This window comes from Prosopis cineraria, unplaced genomic scaffold (assembly GCF_029017545.1).
Source record: "Prosopis cineraria cultivar Desert tree isolate PC_DT_omini unplaced genomic scaffold, ASM2901754v1 PC648, whole genome shotgun sequence".
NCBI lineage: Eukaryota > Viridiplantae > Streptophyta > Magnoliopsida > Fabales > Fabaceae > Prosopis > Prosopis cineraria.
The window spans coordinates 1-10593 of record NW_026555973.1 but is presented as its reverse complement, the minus strand read 5'-3'; the positions used below and the strand labels follow the sequence as shown (position 1 = coordinate 10593).

Sequence of the window (10593 nt, the reverse complement as noted above, 5' to 3'; positions counted from 1 at the left end):
GCCCTCGGGTCCTTGCTTTGTGGTTGTGGGTCATCCATTATCGCTTCGAGGATTTATTACATTTGCGAGGCAATGCCAAATTTTATACGTTGAAGTTAAATCACCCACTGACTCATATACTCTGATTCTACAGCGTCTGAGACTACGTAAATAGTAACCGAAGCAAAAAAATTTGAAACGGATAGAGCACCAAGAAGCAGGGCAGCTCGGGGTGCCTTTTGGCTTAGCTTACGGGCTCTCCTAACTAAGTTTTTCAATGCAAAGCCAACTCTAAAGCGAGGCCATTCTTTTGTTTGTTTATGCCTCCACCATTCCCCTCGGATACTTCTCTTCGACCATTTCTCAACTCTTTTAGCTGTCGTATAGAAGAAACAGGGTTACTGTGGAGCATATAGAACAATCTGGGCTATCTGCTTCTTGCTTCTTTGGATCTTCCCCTCTGTTTCTCTCCAACAACTGTGGTAGAAGACACGTGTTTTCTTCAACAAGGTGCTCCTAATTCCTTCCCCCTTTAATTCTTACTTGCTATGTGGTCTTTGCCGCTCAAGATCAGCTCCATTTTAACTATGACAAGCAGGGGTGGAGGAAAGGAAACTAACAGGGGCCACGGCTCCTTAACTTTTTTCATTTTTTTAATAAAATATTGAGGTTATATATTTTTGACTCCTTTAAGTTGGTATATTATAAAAATTATGAAATATTAAATTTAATTCTCATTTTAATTTTATACATAGTCTTTTACATGTGTATAGAATAACTATTTTAGTAACTTGAAGATATTATTGTCATAAAATCTATTTATTTTTAATAAGATAATGCTATACATGCTCTTAAAATATTGATGTCCTTTTATTTTGCTTTCTTTTTTTATTTAATGAAAGAAATTGTGAGAACTATTATTAACAAACTTTGTTAAGCATTAGAACAAAAATCTCAAGATATGTTGAATAATATATGTTTGATATATATATCTAAAATCACTTATGCAAAAGTTAAAAGGTTTGGTGAAAATATTTTTCTAAAAAATAATCAAATTATTAAAATTTATGATATGAATGAATTTTACTCTGATATAATTTGATCTCATTGGCATAAATATTTATGACAATAGAGCATTATTAATGTGTTGATATGTTTATTTACTACAATTATCAATTAAAAAATTAAATAATAAATTTAACAAATAAGTAATATAACTTATTACATTGAATACAACTTTAACTTTTAATGATGTATTCAAATCATTTAATACTTATAGAGATTATAAAATTTATACCAACGTGATGATAATTCATATTAAAAAAAATTGTTAAAACATTTATAATAAATATAATAACTAATAATTTTTATACCATAAGAAATCAATGAAAAAAACTTAATATATATATATATATATTGTTATATATGTATAAAATTAGATATAAATATATATATTAAAATATTTAAATTATGTCAGTGATATCTATATATATATATATATAACTTTTTTTAATTATTATATTTTTTTTTTTATCTTGAGCTTCCTTAATAAAAATTTCAGACTCTGCCGTGATGACAAGTAATGTGCTTCTTTTTTTTTCTTCCCCCTTTTCGCAAATATTTGAATTCGCAAGTATGTCAGGCATGTTTCGGGTACAATAGTGGGACTTTCCTTAGCCGGGTTTGATTGTGAGAGTTTGTGTCCTGGGTTAGCGCTTTTTCGTTTTGAGTTGAATAGGGCAGGAAATTGCGAAGGGTACTCTAATAAGAATGTTTTGACCTTCTCTGCTTGTTTCGATCTGGATTGTTTATTTTTATTTGCTTTTTTACAAAATTTATCGACTGTTCCGTGGTTCTTAGCTGAAATTAATGCATCTAGAATTCCTCTGGTCCGTCGGCACTTTGTTTTCGACCAAGATATCTGCTTTTCCGGGGAAGTGGGGTCGTGAGATTTCGCATTTGATGAGCTTGCAATGTTCCCATTTTCCCCCTCGTTGATACTTAACTGCTTTCGTCGGACTTCGCAGGATATTCTCGTTATAAAGCCTCCGAAGAAATCTCCGTGTTTGTTAAGGACGGCAGTTCTAATATTTTCAGTGGTTTGCAGTAGCTTCATTTGCTTGGTATTTTCCATGGACGGCACTTGGCAGGTAAAAACGTTCGACATTAGATGAGTAATGAGTTAATGGCTGAGCTCATAGAGTGCCATCTTATTCCTATGTGCTATGACCGGAAAAGCCCTTCCATCTCCCTTCCAACTCATCCATCTACTGCAAGCATGCTCTGCTTCAAAAGCTCTCATTCAAGGAAAGCAGGTTCACCAACAATGGTTCTCAGTGGGTTACACCAAAACCCCTTCCTTAGAACCAAGTTAATCCAAATGTATGCTGATTGCGATGATTTGTATTCTGCTCAGCTTTTGATCCACAAACTTTTGCAGCCTAATGTGTTTGCATTAACGGCCTTCCTCGGATTCTACTCGAGACACCATTTGACAGAAGAATGCATCAGAACTTATGGCCAATTGAGATTGATGGGTATTGTGCCTGATGGTTATGTGTTTCCTAAAGTTCTCCGGGCGTGTGCTCAATCATCATGCTTGGTTATGGGTTCTTGTGCACAAAGATGCCGTTATATTTGGGTCTCAGTTTAATACACAAGTTTGTAATTCCATTATAGATATGTATTCCAAATGTGGGGAAGCTAGGAGTGCTAGACAGGTTTTTGATGAAATGTCTGAAAGAGACATTTTATCTTGGAATTCAATTATCTCAGGGTACGTGGCTAACTGGTTCTTTGAGCAGGCTGTGGAACTGTTGGGCTATATGAAACTGGAGGGCTGCGAGCCGGATATTGTAACTTGGAACACTATAATGGATGCCTATTGTAGGATGGGACTCTGCAATGAGGCCTCAAAAATTTCAAACAAATTAAAAATCCTAACGTCATCTCATGGACAATAATAATCTCAGGCTACGCTAATATTGGGAAGCATGCAATTGCATTGGAGATTTTCAGAGATATGGTGAATAGTTGGACTGTTTCCCTGATGTGGATTCTCTTTCCAGTATCCTTGTATCTTGCCGGTATTCAAGGGCCTTGGAAAGGGGGAAAGAAATCCATGGTTATGGAATAAAAATGAAAGCATGGGACGCATTTTACAAGTCTGCTGGTGCTGCCTTGTTGACCATGTATGCCAGTTGCTGTAGACTTCAAGATGCTGAAAAGGTATTTCATATAATGGATAAATCTGATGTTGTGACATGGAATGCCATGATTTTTGGTTTCATTGAACTGGGTCGTGGACATTTGGCACTTGACTGTTTTAGAGAGATGCAAAGGAGAGGAATAAAGAATGATCACACAACTATATCAACCATGTTGTCTATTTCTGATTTGAGATCTGGAAAAGAGATTCACGCCTACTTCATGAAAAGCAGTTTTCCATTCTGTAATTCCTGTTTATAATGCTGTAATTCATATGTACTCAATGCGTGGATGCATTGCATATGCATATTCTGTGTTTTCTACCATGGAAACTAGGGACATGATTTCATGGAACACAATTATTAGAGGCTTTGGAATGCATGGGCTGGGCCGGACTTCTCTAAAGCTCTTAAAACAGATGGAATGTTCAGGCCTTAGACCCATTCAGTGACTTTGTCTTCTGCACTTTCAGCTTGCAGTCACTCAGGACTCGTGGATCAAGGGATCGAATTCTTCTACAGAATGACAAAAGATTTTGGATTAACCCCCTAAGTGCACATTATTCTTGTGTTGTTGACATGCTAGCACGTGCTGGTCGGCTTGAAGATGCCTGTAATTTCATTAACGAAATGCGCCTCAAACCTGACAAGCATATTTGGGGCGCTTTACTAGCTGCATGCCAAGATCACCATAATGTTACTGTTGGTGAGCTGGCTGCAGAACATTTGATCCGTTTGGAACCTTACGATGCTGGTCATTATGTGACGCTGTCAAACATATATGCAAGAGCTGGAAGGTGGGATGATGCCGCAAGAATGCGAAAGCTGATGGAAGACCATGGATCACTGAAGCCATCAGGAAATAGTGTGATTGCCGCGTGAAGTTAAAGCAGAAAGGCCTAACAAGAAGTTGAAAGCTGGTAAGTTTGTAATTATTTTCTAAGTATAACAGTGCACTCGTATTAGCCAAGATATAAATGTTTCACACTTATATTTGGGAAATGTTTGTAATCTTTGGACAACGATAGCAGCTAGCAAGATAAGAATTTGCATGCCTTTGAAATTAGATGTAGTTTGCCACTCAATTTTAGCCCTTCATTTGACTCTGAAGAAGACAAAAGCAACTCGTACGGGTGAAGAGAGAGCCGTGGTGTGGATAGTTGGCCCAAAATGGACCCTTGTGATGGGCTTGCTATCTTGCCGAAGGTGGATCCAGAAAATATACTCCAAGGCCTTATGATAATTACATGCTGCATCATTGCATAAACAGTCTTGTTTCGTGCTTTCTGGCTTTTTCTGTCAATTACCCTGAGAACTAAGCATGTTAATCATCAACACGTGCAGGTCGAACCAACTGCACGTTGATAGACTCCACGAAGTAAAAAACGAGGCATTCACGAGCTTACAGCTTAGGACCCTGAAACGAGACAAACGGAACCATAAAGAGTGAGCAGTTATACTACAAGTACATGACATATTGATATTATACGGGAGGCTTATCATGTTATGTAGATTTTCACAAGGCCAATATTAAATTAAGAAAGAAACAAAATTTTAGGATATTCATGTGTCTTCGTTGGTTTTTTGTTTTTGTTTTTTGTTTGTTTTGTTTTTTTTTTTTTTTTTTTACTCCCATGTTGTATTGCTTCTGATCTATGAGAACTTAAATCAGGGTGGGCAATAATCCAGGCTGTCGCACCATGTAAAGTCCACCATCCTTTTGCACGTTTACTTGTTTTCAGTGGCTCTGCTGCTCAGTCCTGAATCCTGACAACAATTTCTGGCGTTTTGAATTTTAGGCGTTCATTCATTCATTTATTTCAAATGCATCTGAGTGATAAATTTTAGTTTTTTTTTTTTGTACTTCAAATTTCAAACTCCAAATAAACACGAATATGATATCCGGCAATACGAAAGCAAATTATTCAAAGTGGCACTACAAGCAGCAGCGGAAAAATGGTTTGCACGACATTGCGTTTTGTCAAGTTATAGCAACCATCCTTATATAGACTTTTTTTTTTTCATTATGATTACAAACGTTAAAGAAGCAGTTATATAAATTTTTCAAAACTTTATTAAAGTTGGGAAAACAATCTAAGTGAAGCATTGCATGATGATATTAAATTAAAATACGCATAATTAAAAAATGCAGTATAATGATATAGTAAATTCTAAAAATGTTAATTTATTACATCTGTGGTCAGTTTTCTTTTTTTGTTAAATTATATTTTTTTAAAATTACAAACAAGTTTAATTAAAATTATTTTCTACCAGACCGATATAAATTAGTTGTAGCATTTTTCTGGGAAAATTACGACAAAATCCCTTACAACTATTCCATATATTCAAAAATCTCACTAAATCCAAGGATATCTGTCAGGACCTTGAGATTTAAGCATGAATAAAACTGAAATGACGATAACTAAAATACTAATGTCCTCTTGACAACCTGGCAGGTAAATGCTTTTTTTTTTTTTTTCAGAAGGCTGGGTTCTCTTAATATAATTTCTCTTGAAAAAAATAAATCAAAGCAACAGCATTGAGTGATCTTTTAGAAAAAGTGGTACCTCAGAAACTTTATTTACTGTCCTTTAATTTTTCTGAACAAAATTATTAAACAGTGTTCATTTATTGCCCTCAATCATGAACTCAAGTGGAAGTAGATTGGATTTGGAACACAAGTGGGCAATTTATCATTCTACTGATTCCATCCATTCTACGAAAATTTCCAGGAAGCCTCATCCCAAGCCCTCCACGTTCTTCAATCAGCAAATGCACGTCATTCTCTTTAGACGATGATCCTCCCAATCCCCAAGTCAAATTTGTTCATATTTTAGTAATAACTCATTACACGGCTTTACTTTTCCTCTGCGGTAATTAGCAAACGCTCGAGTCAAACGGAAAAGTTGAAAGTTGGTGTGGTTAATTCATGCGATGGGCTCGGTCAACATGTAACCAGGCTTTCCTATAGACGATTCATTCTCAATCCAAAGGCACGTCTCAGTCTGTCTCACGATTATGCCATTCCGCCGCCTCCTCCATCTGCATTCATGGCCAACCTCTCAAAAAACCCCCCCAACAAAAAAACACCTTTTAAAAAATAAAAAATAAAATATTGCTTTTTCAGTTAGAACACAACGTTGTAGATGCGTTGTTTCGGTTTTGATTTTAGCAAACTTTCAATCACTCCACGTATTGAAAAAAAGTTTTTTTTATATCATAAAAAAATAAAATGTACTTATATTTTTATCTTAATTTAAATTATAATACAACTATACAAACATTTTTGCTATAATCAATGGAATTGAAAAAATAATGTAATTATTAAAACATATTTTATATTATGAACCAAAATTAGTTGTATAAGATATTTTATAAATAAAAGTTGGGGGGAGTATTTTATTCATTCATCATCCTCCATTGACCTCCTCCACACGCGCGCGCGTAGAGAGAAAGAGGGGTCAGTGATTATCCCCGCAAGTACGGCAAAGGCAAAAAGGAATTGGATAGTGGACTAACAACTCCTCTTTTAAATATAATAACTGCTGGATTATTATAAAATAGATAAAGTATAAATTTAATGACGTAACTAATTTTTAAAGGTCACTGAATATAGTATATTATGAGGTATTGTAAAAAAATAAAATAATAATTAGAGCCAACTCTAAAAGAAATAGTAGTAATTAAAATATTAAGAATATCAACAATTATTTTTAAAAGAATTGAAAATTGATGTTGATTATTTTTTCACCATTCAAATTTAATTTTTTCAAATTATGAGATTTTGTATTCGTTTACCTAAACAATTCTATATTTTAGACTTGTCCATAAAAAATCATACCACCTAATGTGATTTGTAAAGGTGAAAAAATATCACTTAAATACTAATAAAATAAAATAAGAGTAAAAAATAACAATTTAATTGATGAAGTATTTACAATGTACATAAAATGCATCATAAAAAATAATTGTTGTTATTAATAAGAGACTTGAAGTATGATAAATAGTTGTTGATGTTTTTATTTTTTACTTGAATTTTTTTAAAAAAATAATCTAGTCTAAAAAAAGCTAACCTTTAGCCGTAAAGGCGCAACCCTTTTATTTCTAGGCTCGTTAAGATTGGCCTTTTTAGCTCAAAATTTATGTATACCCTCTAATTAGGTTACCTAGCCTTAGTTATTTTAGAGCTTAAACAAGCTAGGCTCGTTTTGTCAATTCTAAAAAAAAAATCAACTAATTAAATTATAACACCCAGCGCCAACCGTTAATTTGTGATTAACAAAAGTTTTTTCATTTACTCTTTTCACTCTCTCTCCTCACCATCCCTATCTTATTCTTCTTCACTAATAAAACACTCATCAGCATACCTTTTATCGCAATCTACCTTTCTACAGCAATCTTACTCATACCTCCTATCTCTTCCATTTCAATGACCTTTCTTTACCTTCATTGCTCCTTACTCGCCCTTCATCACCACCAATAAGAGTCTAAAACCCACCTCCACCTTCTCTGTCCCCACCTTTTAATTGTGAGTCTTGCCTCACCTTCATCATTAGCTTCGCTTCTTCATTCTCGGTGACTCACCTCATTGGTTTCGCTCCTCATTACTAATCTCACTCCTCACGATTGCAATGTAATATTCTAATCTTTATATAATAAATAAATTATAAAAATTAGATTTTTATTGGTGATTCAAAATTAAAAATTCATATTATTTTTAAGGTTTAGAATGGATAAATTTGTATTCAAGGTTAATTGAAGTCAATTACCTATTTAAACGTTTAAACATGGATTAAATTTAGACTGAGGGGAGGAGAGAGAGAGAGAAGTCAAACCCACCAAAAAGTAGTTGGGACTTTTGTTGTTCCCTTAGTTTGAACTTTGAATAACAACAACAACAACAATAATAATAATAAGTAATAAATGATTGTATATCCTATTACAAAATATCCCTCTTTTCCTTTTCATTTTTGCACCCTCAATTTTTTTTTTTAATCTTCACCTTCTTTGCTTTTGTCATTGTTTTTACCGATTGAGATTTCAAGTTTTAAGAGAGAGGTAGAAATTAAGCAAACACCCTCCATAGTTTCAAGTTAATTTTGAACTTATGAATATGGTTTTCTAAAAAAATTTACATTAGGTATTCACATATTAGATTGTCTTGCTTTGTTACCAAATAGATGTAAGAAATTATAGGGATAGGAGTGGGGAGAAGGGAGACTGGCAGGAGTCATGGCCTCCCTAATTTTTTAATTTTTTTTAGTAAAATATAGGAGTTATATATTTTTAACTTCATTAAATTGGTACATTATTGAAGTCATAAAATATTAAATACAATTCTCATTTTAATTATATATGTCGCCTTTTAGATATGTGTAGAGCAACTATTTCAGTCGTTTAAAAATATAAATATCATAGGATTTACCCATTTTTCAACAAAATAATGATTTATATGATCTTGAAGTATTGATGACATCATATTTTTCTTTCATTTTTATAATTATTATTAACAAACTTTCGTTAAGCTTGCAACAAAAAATTTCAAGATATATTGAATGCTATGTGCTTGATATCATCAAAGATTACTTATTCAAGAGTTAAGAGGTTTGCTGAAAATATTCTTCTAAAAAATTACTTTTTAAAAAATAATGAAACTATTAAAAACTATGACATGAATGGTTTTTACTCTAATATAATTTGATCTCATGGACATAAAGATTTTATGACAATCGAGTATTATTAATGTGTTGATCTATTTGTTTACTACAATTATCAATTAAAAAATCAATAGTAAAATTTAACTAGCAAGTAATATAGCTTATTACATTGAATAAAACTTTAAATTTTAATAATGTATTTAAATCATTTAATTATCATACGGGTAATAAAATTTTTATCAGTTTAATGTACTCATATTACAAAAGAAATTGCTAAAATATTTATAGTAGATATAATAACTAATGATTTTCATATCACGAAAAATTTATGAGCAAAATTTATATATATATTATATATATATATTATACATTTATAAAATTAAATATAAATATATATATGTCAAAATATTTATATTATGTCGATGATATATATATATATATATATTTTAATTATTATATATATTTTTATTATCTCACTTTTTTAAAAAAGTTATTGATTTCACTCCTGTTTGGAGAGAAAACTTTCATCACCATGGATGGAAAGATCAAAGTATGGAGAGAGGGAGGAGAGAGAGAGATTGATGAAGATACCAAAGAGAGGGTTTGATGAAAGGTGGCACATGTCAAATTATTTGAGATCCACAATCTGAAATAAACAACTATTAGTTTACATTTGATAAAGGATGATAGGCATTTAAATAGTTTGTAATTTATTTTAAATTATTTCATATTATAAGCTATTCAATAATTATTAAAAGATAGTTGTAATTAAATTTATACCTCTATTTTCCATAAAAAATACCTACCGAATTAATATAATCTGGATGAGACTGTTGTTTAATTATATTTTACGCCCATCAAACTAGATGTTTATAATACAATACTCATTTGTTTTAATTATATGACACTTTTAAATGAAATCACATATAAATAAACCTCATTAAATACACTGAATAACATTATTTTTAAAAACAAAAATATAATTTTTAAAAATATTTTTTATTTAATAACTTTAAATCTATACTTACTTAATATTAAAGAGAGAGAAAGAAATAACAATATTAAAATAAATTTATTTAACAAAATTTTAATTTTTTTAAATGTATCGTATTTGAACTCATAAAATTTTTTTTTAAAAATATTTTATAATTTGAGATAGAAAGATGATATTTTTTATAAATAAAGGACAGTAATTTTAAACACCGCGTCGTTCTGTGGACCAAATAAATAAAGAAAGAAAATTGCATCGTAGATCGTACGCAGAGCCATCGTTGGTTAAAGGGATTTAAACTTAATAAATTAAACCTCTTGAAATATCGTCACGCATCTCGCCCGCGTGCCCTGGACTCCAAAACCAAACTCTGCCGCTAGGAAGTGGAAATATTATTATATTCATTTCGTTTAAATTATAAAATAATTTTAACAAGTTTGTCACATTAAAATACAAAATATTTTAATCAAAAAATTATTAATAATATTTTTTAATGTCACTCTTCACGTAAAAAGAGAATTGAAATTGTATGTAACTTACCAATAAGTATAAACAACATTTTTAAAATTTTATAATTTTGTTTAAAAAATTTGTAAAATGGTGTTATTATGTTTTATTAATATGCTTAATCTTGTTTTAAATTGCATGTTCTTCTTATTTATTTATTCTGATTTTTTATTTTTAATGTTTTTCTTATCTCAAAATCTTTAAGTATAATAATGACTTGTTTCTAATACTATTTCTAAAAAGTTTTGAAACA

At 31.5% G+C, this 10593-nt stretch overlaps 1 pseudogene; it reads left to right on the top strand.

Annotated features, from left to right (window-relative positions):
* Positions 1-1635: 1635 nt before the first annotated feature.
* Positions 1636-4745, top strand: LOC129297899 (pentatricopeptide repeat-containing protein DOT4, chloroplastic-like; annotated as a pseudogene).
* Positions 4746-10593: the final 5848 nt, after the last annotated feature.